We start from the raw sequence: 19,595 nt of genomic DNA on the forward strand, positions 1-19,595 counted from the left end.
AGTACTGTACCAGCTACATCACTGCTGCTTTTACACTTGCTTCTGGACATCGTGAGCTTGAAATAAAGATACTGTACTACTGTACTCTATACAGTACTATACGCTAAAGTACACAAAAGCACAACCACTTGTAGAGGATGCACAAACACGACAGTGTACACCAGACACATGAACTAACTTACATGGTTGGAAACAAGAATGCACATTCACATCTTTGAAAGTTTGCAACTTAAAGATTCATATGTAAGGGACTTACTGTAGAAAAGAAATCAAATAAAACCCAAAGTTAGTACAAGGAAAGAAATAATAAATAAAACCATAAATGAAATAGAGATTTAAAAAACCATAGAAAAGATCAATGAAAATAAGAGCTGGTCCTTTGAAAAGATAAACAAAATTGACAAACATTTATCCAGACTGATAAAAAAAAAAAAAAAGGAGGCCCAGATCAATAAAATCAGAAATGAAAAAGGAAAAGTTACAACAAATGCCACAGAAATACAAAGGATTATAAGAGATTACTATGAACAATTACACACCAAAAAAATGGACAACCCACAAGAAATGGACAAATTCCTAGAAATGTATAATTTTGTAAGACTGAACCAGGAGGAAATAGAATACATGATCAGACCAATTACCAGTAATGAAATTGAATCAGTAATAAAAAAAACACTCCCAACAAAAGTGTAGAACTAGATGCTTCACAGGTGAATTCTATCAAATATTTTGAGAAGAGTTAATGGTTATCCTTCTCAAAATATTCCCCAAAATTGGAGGACTCATTTTATGAGGCCAGCATCACCCTGATACCAATACCACAGAAAGGCATCACCAAATTACAGGCCAATATCACTGGTGAACATAAATGCAAAAATCCTTAACAAAGTAATTGCAAAATGAACAAAACATTAAAAGAATAGATCACACATCATGATCAAGTGGGATTTTCCAAGGGATGCAAGGATAGTTCAATATCTACAAATCGATCAATGTGATACACCACATTAACAAGAGGAAGAATAAAAATCATATAATCATCTCAATAGATACAGAAAAACTTTTTGACAAAAAATGTCAAGACCCATTTATGATAAAGATTCTCAACAAAGTGGTTATGGAGGGAATGTTCCTCAACATAACACAGGCCATATGTGGCAAACCCACAGCTAACATCATACTGAATAGTGAAAATCTGAAAGCATTTCCTCTAATATTAAGAACATGACCAGGATATCCACTCTTGCCGCTTTTACAATATACTATTGGAAGTCCTAGCCATAGAATCATACAAGAAAAAGAAATAAAAGGGATAAGTTAAAGTGTCATTTTTAACAGTTGAGATGATACTATACACAGGAAATCCTAAAGATGTCACCAAAAAACTACTACAACTCATGAATGAATTTGGTAATGTTGCAGGATACAAAATTAATACACAGAAATCTGTTGGGTTTGTATATATTAACAATAAACTATCATAAAGAAAAATTAAGAAAACAATCCCACTGAATCAAAAAGAATAAAATACCCAGGAATAAATCTAACTAGAGAGGTAAAAGACCTCTACTTGGAAAACTATAAGGCACTGATGAAAGAAATTGAAGATGACATGAACAGTTGGAAAGATATACTGTGTTCACGAATGGGATGAGTTAATATTATTAAAATGACCGTACTACTCAAGGCAATCTACAGATTCAGTGCAATCTCTTTCAAATTATTTGTTCTAGTTCTTTTTCACAGAATTAGAACAAATAATCCTAAAATGTTTTGGAAACAGAAAAGACCTCAAATAGTCAAAACAATCTAGAGAAAGAAGAACAAAGCTTCGGAGGTCTCATGCTCCCTGATTTCAAACTATACTACAAAGCTACAGTAATCAAAAGAGTATGGTACCGACACGAAAACAGACACATAGATCAATAGAACAGAAGAGAGCGCCCAGAAATGAATTCACATTTTTTATGGGCAACTAATCTATGACAAAGAAGGCAAGAATAAACAATGGGGAAAAGACAGTTTCTCCAATAAATGGTGTTAGAAAAACTGGACATCTACATGCAAAAGAATCAAACTGGACTACTGTCTCACACCATGCTCAAAAATAAATTCAAGATGGATTAAAGATTAAAGGGAAAACCTGAAACCATAAAACTTCTAGAAGAAAACATAGGCATTAAGCTCTTTGACATTGATCTTAGTAACATTTTTTTGGATCTGTCACCTCAGACAAGGGAAACAGAAGCAAAAATAAATGAATGTGACTACATCAAACTAAAACACTTTTGCACAGCAAAGGAAATTATCAACAAAATGAAAAGGCTGCTTCCTGACCAGGGGAGGATATTTGCCATATATTCGACAAGGGGTTAATATCGAAAATATACAAGGAACTCATACAACTCAACATCAAACAAACAAACAAACAAACTACCTGATTAAAAAATGGGCAAAGGATCTGAGTAGACATCTTCCCAAAGGAGATATAGAGAAGGCCAATAGGCACATGAAAAGATGCTCAACATCACTAAAGTTCAGGAAAAACCAAACCAAAACTACAATGAAGTATCACCTCATATCTGTCAGAATGGGTATTATAAAAAAAAATACAACAAATAATAAGTGTTGGTGAGCATATACTGAAAAGAGATCCCTGGTCCTCCGATGGTGGAAATGTAAATTGGTGTAGCAACTATGTATAACAGTATGGACATTCCTCAAAAAATTAAAGGTAGGGGATTTCTCTGATAGGTTCAGTGGTTAAGACTCCATGCATCCACTGCAGGGAGGCATGGCTTCAATCCCTGATTGGGGAACTAAGATCCCACATGCTGTGTGGCATGGCCAATAAAACAAAAAAATAAGTAGAACTACCATAGGATCTAGCAATTGCCCTCCTGGGTATCTATCTGAAGAAAACAAAAGCACTAATTTGAAAAGATATAGGTACCCCTATGTTCACTGTATCATTACTTACAATAGACAAGATATGGAAGCAACCTAAGTGCCTACTGATAAATCAATGGATAACAAAGATGTGGTATATATAAACACAATGGAATATTACTCAGCCATAAAAAAGAATAAAATCCTGCCAGTTGTGACAACATGGATGGACCTAGAGTATATTATGCTAAGTGAATTGAGTCAGACAGAGAAAGACAAATAATATCTGATTTCACTTATATGTGGGATCTAAAAAAATACTGGTGAACAAATAAAACAGAATTAGAGATACAAAGAACATTCAGGTGGTTTCCAGAGGGGAGGAGGGTGTGGGGAGGAAAGAAATAGGTGAGGGAGATAAGAAACACAGATTTCCAGTTGTAAAATAAATGAGTCAGGGGTATGAAATATACAAAGTGAGTAATATAGCCAATAACTATATAATATCTTTCTATGTTGACAGATCATAACTAGACTTATTGTGATCATTTTGAAATGTACAGAAGTACTGATTCATTATGTTGTGTAACAGGAACTAACAAAGTGTCATAAGTCAATTATACTTCAAAAACAAACTCATGGAAAAAGCAATCAGATTTGTGGTTAGCAGAAGTGGAATGTGGGGGGAAGGGGAATTGGATGAAGGCAATCAAAGGTACAAACTTCCAGGTACAAGACAAATAAATACTAGGGATGTGACATACAGCATGATAAATATAATTAACACTGCTTTATGTTATATATAAAAGTTGTTGAGTGTAAATCATAAGATTTGTCATCACAAGAAAAAATTTTTTTCTATTTCTTTAACTTTATATCTATGTAACATGATGGCTATTCACTAAACTTACTGTGGTAATCATTTCATTATGTATGTAAGTCAAATCATTATGTTGTACACCTTAAACTTATGTAGTGGGTATATCAATTATATTTCAATAAGGAAAAAGAACAAAAAGGGGTTAAATCTTTTTCAAATATGTGCTGCAAGTATGCCAAGAATTGATATCAGTCCTCTGTATAACAATACTTTCATTCATCTGCAAAGCAAACTATTTAAAGCACCAGCTGATGATAGTAATTGCTTCTTGCATTGCCTTCTATGATATACAGGATCATTTAATAAAGAGATTTTTGCCTATAATAGCTCATTAAGTTTTCTTCCTGAGCATATTTATTACAATCATATCCAGTTCTATAAGCTTCTCTGAAGTAGTGTGACTTGTATAAGCATTTTTATTTAGAGTAAATTTTGATGTTTTTATAGCCTGATTTCTTCTCTGTTTCATATTGAAGATATTTGCACTTGTCCTAGAAAAATGCAGTTGGTTTAACATGGATTTGTTGTACTTTGTTTGAAAATGACCTGAAAGCTTGGATGACTTCACATCACTTTCTAAAAGTCAGGATTATTGATTTATAATTTATAAATAAATAAATAAATAAATAAATAAATTTATTGGCTGTGTTGGGTCTTCCTTGCTGTGTGCGGGCTTTCTCTAGTTGTGGTGAGCAGGGGCTGCTCTTCATTGCGGTGTGTGGGCTTTTCATTGCAGTAGCTTCTTTTGCTGCAGAGCACAGGCTTCAGTAGCTGCGGCTCACGGGCTCTAGAGTGCAGGCTCAGTAGTTGTGGTGCACGGGCTTAGTAGCTCCGCAGCATGTGGGATCTTCCTGGACCTGGGATCGAAACCATGTCTCCTGCGTTGGGAGGCTTTTTCTTAACCACTGCACCACCAGGGAATTCCCTGATTTATAATTTAAATACAGTAAAATCTACCCTTTTAAAATATACAGCTCAATGACTTGACAAATGTACATCATGTATCCATCACCACAATCAAGGTATAGAGTTTTTTAATCACTCCAAATAGACTTGTCAGGAGATCATTTTATAATCCATGCAAGAGATGATTGTAGTTTGGTCCAATATGATAGTGATGGAGCTGATGAGCAGTGGTCAGATTCAGCATGTATTTTGAAGGTAGAGCCGGCAGAATTTGCCAATGGGTAAAATGCATAAGAAAGAGCAGTCAGGATGTATTATTTCTCAAGATTCAATGGACCAACTTGGCTGGTTTTTGCTTAGTCATGTCACTGTGCTTTGTTTAAGTTTGGAAAGTACAAGATGATCCCACTTGGATGCCTCACATTGGTACTGGCAGTCAGCTGGGGTCCTTTGAATCTCCTCTATATGGCCCCTTATTCTACTGCAGGCTAGACAAGCTTACATGGTGGTCACATGGTAATAAACAATCTCAAGCTTAGTTTAAAACAAGTGCAATTTACTATTTGTCATTTTTTTTGTGTGTGTGTTGGTTGGGCTGTTCTGCTGATCTTACCTGGGCTCACTCATGTATGTTGGATGGAATGGATTCAGCTGGGAAAACTGAAATGGCTTGGTCTTTTTCCATGTTGTCTCTCATCCCAAGATTCTTCACAGCATAATGTTCTCAAGGCAGCATTTCAAGAGGGCAAAACAGATGTTGCAAGGCCGCTTTAGGCCTATGCTTCAGAATTCAAATAATATCACTTCCCCCAAATCCCATTGGTCAAAACAAGTTAAAAGGCCAGCCTAGATTAAGGATTTGGAGAAACAGACCTCATTTATACAAGGGAGAAGCAGCAAAGTGTCATTGCAAAGGTGGGTACATACTAGGATGGGAGGAAGATATATAGCCATTAATCAGTTTACTCCACTGCCATTATGTTGATTCAGCTACTTTCTCTCCTCCAACCATTAAGACCAATTACTTCTATATCTCTTTGTGACTTGAATTCATACTTCCTAAGAGAAGACAAGAATGCCTAAGGCATAAACTTGGGGCCAGATCCCCTCATAAGCTGCAGAATAGCCTGTAAATCGCTTATCAGCTTTCACTGTGGTGAGCAAATCTGGTATCCATGGTAACCAGTGAGTAAAGAACTCAAAGAATCTTATAAAAAGGGACAGTGGGTATGGCAGGTCCTCTGAAGTTTTCCTGAAGGGGTCAATACAGGCACTTTGCTTGCCTGGTACAGAGCACCTGAGAAAAGATGTAGTGTGTACAAACGTCAGTTTATAATGTAGTACGCAAAAATATACCTCCTTTTGATTTTCTATAACAACTTACTTTCTCTTTTGAGTCTCTGATCCATCATGGTGAAAAATTCTTATTTTTAGTCAGAGTTTCTCTTTTCCATCCCTTGGTCACACCTAATTTCCAGGGGGTCTTATATAGTGTCACAGCATCAGAAGAGGCTATCTAGGCTTCGTTGTCATTGGTCTCTATCATGTTCCCAAGACTTTAGCTATCTCATTTAATCCTTATTCATTGACCCCTGTAGCCTGACATTTTTTAATAATGATGACCATGGTTATGATAGTAATTATGACAGTTTTATGATAGTATGATAGTATTAATAGCAATTTCTATTCATTGTCTGCTATGAGAGACACAGGCACTATGCTGTGTATATTAAATATACTATAGATAAAAACCAAACAACTCTATGTAGATCTATTACATCCTGCATTATTTACTCAGGAATTATATATGTAATGGACACTAGTAATTACTGATGTCCACCATTTGAACTCTCCTTGAATTTAAGGGATTCTTTGTCTCCCAAAAGAGAAGTTGAAATGAAAAGACACCTAGTGGGATTTCCCTGGTGGCACAGTGGTTAAGGCTCTGTGCTCCCTGAGCAGCGGACCCGGGTTCAATCCCTGGTCAGGGAACTAGATCCCACATGTAAGCTGCAATTAAGAGTTTGCATCCACAACTAAGGAGCCCATGTGCCACAACTAAGGAGCCTGCCTGCCACAACTAAGGAGCCCATGTGATGCAACTAAAGAGCTAGCAAGCCGCAACTTAGGAGCCTGCCTGCTGCAACTAAGAACCAGAGCAACCAAATAAATAAATAAATGAATGAATGAATAAAAATTTTTTAAAAAAAGAAAAAAGACACCTAGTATTCTAGCTCTCTGCCAGCTGGGATGTAAGCCCTTGACTTAGGCTCTGCCAATCAGATGGACTCATCTGGGATTGTGAATTTGAAACTAATGACACAAAGAAACAAGGACAGTGGAGATTGCTTTCTGGTGTCAGTGGCAGCAGCATCCAGTTGGCAGGCACAACAGTGTCTGTGTTGCCAACTGCTGGATCCAGTATTAAATACTAAGGATGACAACAGTGCAAGCTGCAGTTCCTTTGTTCAGCGGCAGCAGTAGCAGTGCCCCAATAGACTAGTTTTTTGGTTTTATTTTTGGCTGTGGTATTATCTGCATAGGTTCTCTTGATTCTTGCCTGTTTAACCAGTTAAATCAGTGAGGTAGCCATTAAATGCTGTTACAAGAAATTAAACATTGGAGAAATTTTTACCAGGGATGGTTGTAGGTAACAGATCCTCAGGAGAGGGTGGGGTGGGGTGTGGAGACCTAAGATTAGTTACTTGGCCTGGTTTAAGATGAAGACAAGGAGAATATGGCTTACATTAAGAAAGTGGATTTTTACAACCCATGGTAAATAGTACCAAAATAGCTAAATCATCCCATGGATCACTTGTATTAAATATGTCATTTGAAGGCAAGACTTTGTACTTCCAAATGCTACTGCCATAGGATGATATGAAGGGTAAGCAGAATTCAAGGACTGTGGAGGTGTTGTGATTGCTTCTAATATTGCTGAACATCTTAGAAAGAAAGAATGACATTCTATGAGGCCACCATCACCCTGATACTAAAACCAGACAAAGATACCACAAAAGGAGAAAATTACAGGCCAGTATCACTGATGAACATAGATACAAAAATACTCAACAAAATACTAGCAAACTGAATCCAACAATAAGTTAAAGGATCATACACCATGATCAAATGGGATTTATCCTAGGAATGCAAGGATTCTTTAATATCCACAAATCAATGAGTGTGATATACCAAATTAACTGAAGAATAAAAACCACATGCTCTCACTGCAGCACTATTTACAACAGCCAAGACATGAAAGCAACCTAAATGTCCACTGACAGAGAAATGGATAAAGAAGATGTGGCATATACAGATATACAATGGAATATTACTCAGCCATAAAAAAAAGAACAAAATAATGCCATTTGCAGCAACATGGATGGACCTAGAGATTGTCATACTGAGTGAAGTGTGAGACAAATATCAGACAAAGACAAATATCATATGATATCGCTTATATGTGGAACCTAATTAAAAATGATACAAATGAACTTATTTACAAAACAGAAACAGGCTTACAGATATCAAAATCAAACATGTTTAACAAAGGGGAAATGTGGGGGGAAGGGGTAAATCAGAAGCTTGGGATGAACATATACACACTACTACATATAAGACAGATAACCAACAAAGACCTACTGTGTAGCAAAGGGAACTCTACTCAATAAATTTGTGATAACCTATATGAGAAAAGAATCTAAACAACAATGAATATATGTATATATATATACCTGAATAACTTTGCTGTATGCCTGAAACTAACACAACATTGTAAATCAACTATACTCCAATAAAATTAAAAAAAAATAAATTTTTGGTAGAATTCACCAGTGTGGGGGGTGGGGAACCATATCATCATCTCAATAGATGCTGAAAAGCTTTTGACGAAATTCAACACTTATTTATGATAAAAACTCTCCAGAAAATGGGAATAAAGGGAACTTACCTCAACATAATAAAGGGCATATATGACACACCCACAGCTAACATCATTCTCAATGATGAAAAGCTGAAAGCATTCCCTCAAAGATCAGGAACAAAGCAACGATGTCCATCATTGCCACTTTTATCAACATAGTTTTGGAAGTCCTAGCCATGGCAATCAGAGAAGAAAAAGAAATAAAAGGAATCCAAACTGGAAAAGAAGAAGTAAAACTGTAACTGTTTGCAGATGACATGATACTATACATAGAAAATCCTAAAGACACTACCAGAAAACTACTAGAGCTAATCAATGTATTTGATAAAGTTGCAGGATACAAAATTAATACACAGAAATCTCTTGCATTCCTATACACTAACAACAAAAGAGCAGAAAAAGAAACTAAGGAAACAATTCCATTTCCCATCACATCAAAAAGAATAAAATACCTAGAAATAAACCTATCTAAGGAGGCAAAAGACCTGACTCTTAAAAGTATAAGATGCTGATGAAAGAAATTGAAGATGACACAAACAGATGGAAATATATATCATGTTCTTGGATTGGAAGAATAAACATTGTCAAAATGACTATACTACCCAAGGCAATCTACAGATTCAATGCAATCCCTATCAAATTACCAATGGCATTTCTCACAGAACTGGAACCAAAAAAATCTTAAAATTTGAATGGAGATCCAAAAGACCCCAAATAGCCAAAGCAATCTTGAGGAAGAAAAACAGAGCTGGAGGAATTAGGCTTCCTGACTTCAGACTAAACCACAAAGCTACAGTAATCAAAACAGTATGGTACTAGCACAAAGACAGACTTATAGGTCAATGGAACAGGATAGAATGCCCAGAAATAAACTCATGCACCTACAGTCAATTAATGTATGACAAAGGAGGCAAGAACATACAATGAAGGAAAAAAACAGTCTCTTCAATAAGTGGTGCTGGGAAAACTTGGACAGCTACATGTAAAAGAATGAAATTAGAACATTCTTTGACACCATACACAAAAATAAACTCAAAATGGATCAAAGACTTAAATGTAAGAGTGGGTACTATAAAACTCTTAGAGGGAAACATACGCAGAACACTCTTTGACATAAATCTCAGCAGTATCTTTTTTGATCCACCTCCTAGAGTAATGAAAATAAAAACCAAAATAAACACATGGGACCTAATAAACTTAAAAGCCTCTGCACAGCAAAGGAACTCATAAGCAAGGTGAAAAGACAACCCACAGAATGGGAGAAAATATTTGCAAATGATGTGACAGACAAGAAATTGATTTCCAAAATATATAAACAGCTCATGCAGCTCTATGTCAAAAAAACAAACAACCCAATCAAAAACTGGACAGAAGATCTAAATAGACATTTCTCCAAAGAAGACATACAAATTGCCAAAAAAGCACATGAAAAGATGCTCAACATTACTAATTATCAGAGAAATGCAAATCAAAACTACAAGTAGGTATCACCTCACACTGGTCAGAATGGCCATCATCAAAAAGCCTACTAACAATAAATGGTGGAGAGAGCGTGGAGAAAAGGGAACCCTCCTACACTGTTGTTGGGAATGTAAACTGGAACAACCATTATGGACGTTCCTTAAAAAATTAAAAATAGAGTTACCATATGATCCAACAATCCCACTCTTGGGCATATATCCTGAGGAAACCATAATTCGAAAAGATACATGCACCCCAATGTTCATTGCAGCACTATTTACAATAGCCAAGATATGGAAGCGACCTAAATGTCCATCCACAGAGGAATGGATAAAGAGGTTGTGGTACATATATACAATGGAATATTACTCAGTCATAAAAAAGAATGAAATAATGCCATTTGCAGCAACATGCTTCGACCTAGAGATTATCATACTAAGTGAAGTAAGTCAGACAGAGAAAGACAAATATCATATGATATCACTTATATGTGGAATCTAATTTTAAAAAACGATACAATTGAAATTATTTACACAACAGAAAAGACTTACAGATATCAAATACAAACTTATGGTTACCAAAGGGGAAATGTGGAGGGGAGGGATAAATCAAGAGCTTGGCATGAATATACACACACTACGACTTACAAGATAGACAACCAACAGGGACCCACTGTAAAGCATAGGGAACTCTATTCAATATTCTCATATAGGTGATAATTTATATGAGAAAAGAATCTAAAAAACAATGACTATATGTATACGTATAATTGAATAACTTTGCTTCATGCCTAAAGCTAACACAGCACTGTAAATCAACTATATGCCAATAAAATTAAAATTAAATAAAAGACATTGCGTCACTATTCTCTTATTTCCTCTTTATATGATGTATCTGTCCTGCCGTGAACAGCGTCAGCAGCTCCTAAAAATAAAACAGTCCAAAGGCCATCACCAGCTATGAGATTGGTAAGAATCTTATTTTCGAGAGCAACAGTTTATCCTTTTAAAATTGTATTTTGTCACATTATATTTGGTCACAACTGTGTGGATTCAGGAGAGCATTAAGCTTTTGGTAGACTGTATTTTGTCATTCAATAAGACTTTTATGGAGCATAATTTTGTTATTAAAGAAAATAAATTACATCCCACTTCAAAAGGTCTTTCTCGGAACTTTTGTTAACGCCATGTATTAAAAAAAAATCTGCTATATAAAAAAGGAATTGCATTGATTTTCTTTTCTAAAGTTCAGGAAATGTCTCATTCAAATATTTATTTGTTTGATATTAACTATGGTTAGACAGAAGACAAAGGAAAGAATTTTCCTCCTATTGGAAATAATAAAGCGAATTCTGCATGTAGTATATATTTTACAGTTTATATTACTTTTATTCCATCAAATATGGTTATAAATGTTTTAGAGAAAGAAGATGGATATCAGAGAAAGCTCATGTTTGCTAAATGGAGGATATAATCCTTCTTAACATTCAAGGCATTGTTTGTCAAGATTCAGCTATTAGGTGTATTTAGGATTCTTAATAGCTTTTGTTATTTACTCTTTTGAAAAACTAATGAATAGCATTTCTCTTTGGAAGATATGAAACACTTTGCATTGGGGTTTTCAAGAGGACCCCAAATAAATAGCACCCCTCTTCCTTGCCTGAGTTTTGGACAAATTGAGAAAGTAAAACAAAGGGTAACTATAGAGGCCAACATTTTGATTACAACTTCATTATTGTTAGAGATGAGGTTGGAGGATGTTGCTCTAAGTCTGTAACCATGTGTTTTTGCTAATACTTAACCCACAATTACGTAGATTTAAGCCAGGAGGGGTAAAGGGATTGGGTGGGTTAGTAGGGGATGTGAGCCTCTTGAGGGCAGTTGGCTTCTAAGAGGTAGAACAGAAGAGCTGAGAATCTGCATTAGTGGTTATTCTTCATAGATTTACCAATCAGAGAAGTCACTCCACTCACCTTGGGATGGAGTGAAAAAAATGAGAAGCACATACTTAGGAAATAGCTCTCCTCTTGGAAGCCAGGAGTAGAAGAAAGGAATTTCATTCCTACATTCCTCAGCTTTGTGATTTTCTAATCCATTGATTTAGTTATTAAGCCTATGGTCAACCACAGGCTGATTTCAGTTTTGTCCCTGCTTCATAAAACTGCTCCTCCCAAACCAACCACTTCTTCTGGGCATCATTCTGAAATTGTTGGTGGGAGTGTAGTTTTGACCCCAGAAGGCTAGGAAACGGGTAAGAAAATACACTAATCAGTCAGCACTACAGACACTCTGTTTCAAAGGCTGAAAATTAATTTCCATGCCAAACTGTGACCAATTACATTGCTCAACATAGCATATCAGAGTTTCAGCATAAGACTGAATGAAAATAGTAAGGTACTCCAATAATAAAAACTCTAAAAATATGGAACTACATCTAATGTGAATATAAATCTTTTCTTTATCAAATTCTCAGGTAGAAAGGAAAGTCTAAAGATGAAATTTGTTTTATAAATTTAAGCTGAGAGATAATATGAATAAAGAAATTAAAATCCAAAATCAAAATCTCTTGTTCTTGTGACTTAAAAGTCTGAAGTCTAAAATTCTTCAAGTCCAATATCCATTCCCTAAAATTTCTTTTCCTACTTGGTTTTAGTGAGGGACTAAATACTTGAGTGGGACTGGGGTTCCTCCTATAGCTATGGTTTCAGCTGGCTGTCATGGAAGGAGTATGCTTTCCTCAGAATTTCAGAAATAATACCTGTTTAGCCAAGTTTCTCCTGAATCTCCCATTTTAAAAAGTTCAGTGTCCACAGGCCCCATAACAGCCAAAATTTAGGAAAAAAGATGTCTCTACCCCGAGAGCAGGAAATGGGGCAGAGAGACACCGCTCTGCTTCAGCTCCAATAAACTCAGGACCTGGGGAGTGAATGAGCCCGAGGGTACAGAGCTCCAAGCAGGAGAAAACCCACTGTCAAGAAAACCCACAGTCAGTCACCCCTTACTTCTCAAAACAATCCTGCTGGTCTGGCCTTTCTCCTTTGCCTCTGAATTAATCAGAGTTCTCCAGAGAAACAGAGCCAATAGAACATACGTAGATAGATAGATAGATAGATGAGGAGATTTATTATAAGAATTGGCTCACCATGGTTATGGAGGCCGAGAAGTCCCATGATCTGTCACCTGTAAGGCAGAGAACAAGGGAAGTCAGCTGTATAATTCAGTCTGAGTGCAAAAGCCTGAGAACCAGGGGGCAACTGATATAAATCCCAGTGTTAAAGGTTGGAGAACCAGGAGCTCTGATATCCTAATACCCAAAGGCAGGAAAAGACAGAAGTCCCAACTCCGGTAGAGGGAGAGGGGAGAGGTAGAGGAAAAGGGAGAGAGGGAGAGAGGAAGAGAGAAAATTCTCCCTTCTTCCACCTTTTTGTTGTATTCAGGCCCTGAAAAACTGATCAGTTGATAGCCACCCACATTCCTGAGCAAGGATCTTTTTTCCTAAGCCTACTGATTCAAACACTAAACTCTCCTGGAAACACCCTCACAGATGCACCCTGAAATGTTTTTTTAGCTCTCCTTACCTCAGTCAAGTTGACACATAGAATTAACTATCACAGCCTCCCTGGGAAAAACAGCAGGAGAGGGTACTCCTTGGTTGTAATTCCCCAGCTCTGAAGTTTCTAAGCAATTGCTTGAGGTCAATTATCTGTCTCATGCTCTCAAAAGCACAAGACTTCACTGTCAAACTAACTTTAAGCTTGAGAACACCTGGACCACAGGCTGCTGGTAAAGACTTAACAACCAGCTGGGGGTTGTTAGATGGAAGTCCTGATTAGTAGGGTTTGCCTATTTTCATGATATAAAGTCAGGGCCGATTTCAAGCTGCCAACTGAAAGTGGAGTTGGGAGATGTGCAGTAGCACAATATTATATAGAGTTTCCACCATACAAGTACAATAGATACAAATAATCTCAAGAATATTGATAATTGCAAATTATAGTATAATAATTAGGAAGTGAGTGACTTTTGAGTATTTATTGTTTAAAAAACCCTTTTTCTTTGGTGTACCTCATAAGCTGGTACAAGAGTGTAAAGCAATTATATTCCAATAAAGAACTTAAAAAAATAAATAAATAAAAGCCAGTACCTTTGTTGTCAACAAAACAAAACAAATCAAAACAAAACAAAAACCCTTTTTATTTTAAAATATAGACTCATGAGAAGTTGTAAAATAGCACAGGGAGTTTCTGTGTTAACACCCATTTCCCCCAATAGTATTATCTTACATAATTATCTAATACTATGAAAACCAGGAAACTGAGATTTTATTGCCTTTGCTTTTTAAAAAAATTTAATTTTTAAACTTTTAATTGTGGTAAAATACACATAACATAAAACTTGCTAACGACCATTTTTAAGTGGATAGTTCAGTAATTGTTAAGTTTATGCACATTGCTGGGCAACCAACCTCCAGAATTTTTCCCTTGCAAAACTAAACCCCTATACCCACTAAACAACTCCCCATTCCTCTTATCCCCTAACTCCTGGCAAACCACCATTCTACTCTGGTGGTTTTTTGATTACTCTATATACCTCATTTAAGTAGAATCACACAGTATTTGTCTTTTTGTGTCTGGCTTATTTCACTTGGCATAATGCCCTCAAGGTTCATTCATGTTGTAGGATGTCAGAATTTCCTTCCTTTTTAAGGCTGAATAATATTCCATTGTGTGTATATACCACATTTTGTTTATCCATAATCTGTTGATAGACATTTGGGTTGCTTCTACCTATTGGCTATTGTAAGTAATGCTGCTATGAACATGAGTGCTGCCTTTGTTTTTAATATAACTTATTTAATTGTAAGTTTGTATAATTTAATTTTTAATCATGACTGTATTTAAAAACTGGCTTGCAAAATTCCTGACAATTTAACAATTAGCTATTGAGAAGCACTATACCAGCTCCAGCATACCAGTGGATCTGAGTCACTTCAGGCATGGGAATGGGCAGTATTTGTTCCAAGACAGCAGCAGAGGAGAAGCAGAACCAGAACTCCAATATTTTTCCTTTTGGGTTGCCTCCTGTTTGGGGCTAAAGCCACCATACCCTGCACAAACCAGTTCAAAGCACTTCCCCTATCAAGGATTTCTCAGAGTTTTCCTTCCCTACATACTGGGGGTTGATTTAGAGGGAGGGAGCCACTGTCTCTAACAGTTCAGCATCTTGTCCTTTTATGTTATCTCTACCTTTTGCAATGATGTTTTCGATAGTGAACAGCAGAATGCCTGTCTCCTTTTATAGGAGAATGATTTGTTAATGCTGTGCTCTGTGCTTACTGCAGCCCTTATCTTCGAGGAGAGGATGTGTCTGTGCCTTGAGAGCACATCTTTCTTGTTATATCAATGGCATTCCAGCAGATAGACGTCTTTTACTTGTCAACAGTGATTTTTCCCTTGTAGACAACACCAGCCTCTAGATGGTGGGAATCATCCCCGGAGGCTTTGTGAACTGCTTTAGTTTCCCTGAATGACTAATGAGGTTAGAGAACTTCTGCTTCTGTTGCAAATTGGGAGACAGTCTTAGCAAATAATAAAGATATAACTCAAGTAGAGGAAAGAAAGCTTTATTTATTCACGTTTTGTAGCCTAATGTTAATTTTCCAGAAGCGTGTTTTTTATCCAAGTGCAGTATCTAGTTAGAAGCTCTAGTAGGCCACTTACATGGAACAATTATACTTGTAGTGAGTGCTTTTCATAAACATTAGTCATGTACTTTGGGGACTCATTAAATTTCATTTAGGTGACACATTAAAAAATTCATAGATCTGTTAGGGAGCTGTAATTAATCTCTATTTTTCTTCAGGGAAGAGGCTAGAAATGTAGCATCTTGTGAGGTGCAAGTGAGAGACTAAACAGAGGGGAAAACCTCACGAAGGCAGGTGTTCAGGACCAGCTGCTCGCCTGGGTGACCCACAATGTCAGGAAGATACGCAGCACACCCAGGTTGCAGGGGCTCACCCGAGGTTGCCCACCCAGCCAGTGCCTCCTCTTCTATAGGGACTATGTGGCAGATGTGGGACAAGAGGACTTCTCTCCCCATTGTGGATGGCTAATCACGTGGTACTTTAGCCAATCATTTTAATAAGGTTTTAGTAAGATTTACAAGTATGTGTGTTCCTGTGCTTCTTTTGCTGATTACACAGCACATACCCCCTAATGACATTTGACCATTTTGGGCAGTCTTTTCATTAGTGAGTTGTAAGAGTTCTTTATATATCCTGGATACAAGTCCCTTATCAGATACATGGTCTACAAATATTTTTTTTCCCATTCTGCAGTGAGGTATTTTCACTCCAACATTACATTTTATCAATCTTTTAATTACTGCCCATCTGACAGGCAAAAAAGGTGCCTCAATAACTGATTTGTATTCTATTTTCCCCAGGATGAACACATTTTTATGTAATTACTAGGTGTTATTAGTGCCTCTAATGTATGTTACCTGGTTCTGTATCTTGCCAAGTTTTGTCAGTTTCATCCTTTTGTTTTAAAAAATCTAGCCAATAAATATTTGAGTAAAATATTCTTTTCTGGCCTCCTTTCTGGCTGATACACCTTCATAACACCCTGGAAGGCTAAGTTCAGTTCAATTTCCTGCAACGTGGCACTGCAGGGAGGACTGGTCCCCAGCTCAGCTCCAGGTCCATGGGCTATCCATTTTCCTAATGAATTAATTTATTATTTAGTGTTGGTTGTGTTGCTGTGCGTGGGCTTTCTCTAGTTGCGGTGAGCAGGGGCTACTCTTCGCTGTGGTGCATGGGCTTCCCATCGCCATGGCTTCTCTTGTCGCAGAGCATGGGCTCTGGGCACTCAGGCTTCAGTAGTTGTGGCATGTGGGCTCAATAGTTGTGGCTTATGGGCTCTAGAGTGCAAGCTCAGTAGTTGTGGCGCACAGGCTTAGTTGCTCTGCGGCATGTGGCATCTTTCCGGACCAGGGATTGAACCCATGTCCCCTGCACTGGCAGGCAGATTATTAACCAGTGCGCCACCAGGGAAGTCCACAGGCTACCCCTTTCTTTTCTTTTTCCCCTGAGGTAGTGCACAGAGTGCCTATACCCTGGCTCTTTTTTTTTTTTAAACTTTTTATTTTTTAATTTTTTACAATAAACTGCATATATTTAGAGTGTACAATTTGGTATCCCAGTGTCCCAATTCGTTCCCCCCCCAACCCTCCCTGCTTTCCCCACTTGGTGTCCATATGTTTGTTCTCTACATCTGTGTCTCTATTTCTGCCTTGCAAACTGGTTGATTTGTACCATTTTTATATAGTCCACATATATGTGTTAATATACAGTATTTGTTTTTCTCTTTCTGACTCACTTCACTCTGTATGACAGTCTCTAGGTCCATCCATGTCTCTAAAAATGTCCCAGTTTCATTACTTTTTACAGCTGAGTAATATTCCATTGTATGTATGTACCACATCTTCTTTATCCATTCAGCTGTTGATGAGCATTTAGACTGCTTCCATGTCCTGGCTATTGTAAATAGTGCTGCAATGAACATTGGAGTGCATGTGTCTTTTTGAATTATGGTGTTCTCTGGGTATATGCCCAGGAGTGGGATTGCTGGGTCATATGGTAGTGCTAGTTTTAGTTTTGCAAGGAACCTCCATACTATTCTCCATAGTGGCTGTATCAATTTACATTCCCACCAGCAATGCAAGAGTGTTCCTTTTTTCTCCACACCCTCTCCAGCACTTACTGTTTGTAGATTTTCTGATGATGCCCATTCTAACTGGTGTCAGGTGATACCTCATTGTCGTTTTGATTTGCATTTCTCTAATAATTAGTGATGTTGAGCAGCTTTTCACGTGCCTCTTGGCTATCCATATGTCTTCTTTGGAGAAATGCTTATGTAGGTCTTCTGCCCATTTTTTGATTGGGTTGTTTATTTTTTTGATATTGATCTGGATGTACTGTTTATATATTTTGGAGATTAATCCTTTGTCTGTTGATTCGTTTAGAAATACTTTTTCCCATTCTGAGGGTTGTCTTTTCGTCTTGCTTACAGTTTCCTTTGCTGTGCAGAAGCTTTGAAGTTTTATTAGGTCCCACTTACTTATTTTTGTTTTTATTTCCATTATTCTAGGGGTGGATCAAAAAAGATCTTGCTGTTATTTACATCGAAGAGTGTTCTTCCTATGTTTTCCTCTAGGAGTTTTATAGTGTCTGGCCTTACATTTAGGTCTTTAATCCATTTTGAGTTTATTTTGTGTATGGTGTTAGGAAGTGTTCTAATCTCATTCTTTTACATGTAGCTAAAAACATGGAACGCTTCACGAATTTGTGTGTCATCCTTGCGCAGGGGCCATGCTAATCTTCTCTGTATCGTTTCAATTTTAGTATATGTGCTGCCGAAGCGAGCACTATACCCTGGCTCTTATAACCATACTCCTTCCACCTCCCTACAAAGGACCCCTACACACCCAACCCCAGTGAACTGGGAGCCCAGGTACCAATAGAAGTTGACAGACTCTGGGTGGGCTCATCCTGGTGGTCCTGTGCACCTTTCTTCATGTCCCACGAAGAAAGGTGAGCTAATTGAAGGTTCAGAGCTCGCATGGGGCCCCTTCTTGCAGAGGTCTTGTGGGGATCCAGTGATTAATAATTTTGTAACAACAAATGCTCTGCTAAAAATAAATGCTTTTAGTGTTAACTTTTAAACTGGAAAACCCATCACAATTTCCATACAGTTAACTTGCAGATAAAATTTGTAACCCAGGTATAAATTTGTAACCCTGTTCTGTCAAGTCCATGTTAATTTGATCCAGCCCTTGCATTTGTTAATCTGCAGGTGTTGTAAACTGTCATATGAGCAGTCAGTCTGAAAATACGTAAAATACCTTACCTTGAGAAGCTTGCTAATGAAATCAAGCTAAATTTAGAATGCAGTTTTCAAATATAATTTACCGCAAGATTGAAGGTTACAAATCTAAATGATGGTCATTGTTTGCCCCAAAGGAACAAAAAACCAAACTGAAACAAAACAACAAAATGAAAACATAAACAAAAACCCAAAACCAAGCTGAAAGTGGATAGCTGGTTAGGACCAAGCCATTATTATAAGCCCCTGGAGAAGTCTCATGTAGATTTTAGGAACAGGATTTAAGTAAGTAGGTCAGATCAACAGGGGAAAAACTTTGGGAAAGTTCAAATTCACTTCTGGCCTTTATATGGGACTTAATGCTTAATTAACTTACCTGAAACCAAGCTTGCTTAGTAAATGATAGAATAAATAACTATGCTTTACTGGTTTCATAATATAGTCAGCATCATTCTTCTGACAATGTTAAAAACTAAAAATAGTACAGGGGCTTCCCTAGTGGCACAGTGGTTAAGACTCCATGCTCCCAAGGCAGGGGGCCCACGTTCAATCCCTGGTCAGGGAACCACATGCATGCTATAACTGAGTTCGCATGCCACAACTAAGGGGCCAGCAAGCCACAACTAAGGACCCCAACTGGCGCAACTAAGACC

General features: G+C 37.2%; 1 non-coding gene across 1 annotated transcript; it reads right to left on the reverse strand.

The window, feature by feature from the left end:
* Positions 1-18,378: 18,378 nt before the first annotated feature.
* Positions 18,379-18,485, reverse strand: LOC130842301 (U6 spliceosomal RNA). Its single transcript, XR_009050398.1, has one exon. It is a non-coding gene; the product is annotated as a U6 spliceosomal RNA (small nuclear RNA).
* Positions 18,486-19,595: the final 1,110 nt, after the last annotated feature.

The sequence above is a fragment of the Hippopotamus amphibius genome, chromosome 1, assembly GCF_030028045.1.
Source record: "Hippopotamus amphibius kiboko isolate mHipAmp2 chromosome 1, mHipAmp2.hap2, whole genome shotgun sequence".
NCBI classification, from domain to species: Eukaryota; Metazoa; Chordata; class Mammalia; order Artiodactyla; family Hippopotamidae; genus Hippopotamus; species Hippopotamus amphibius.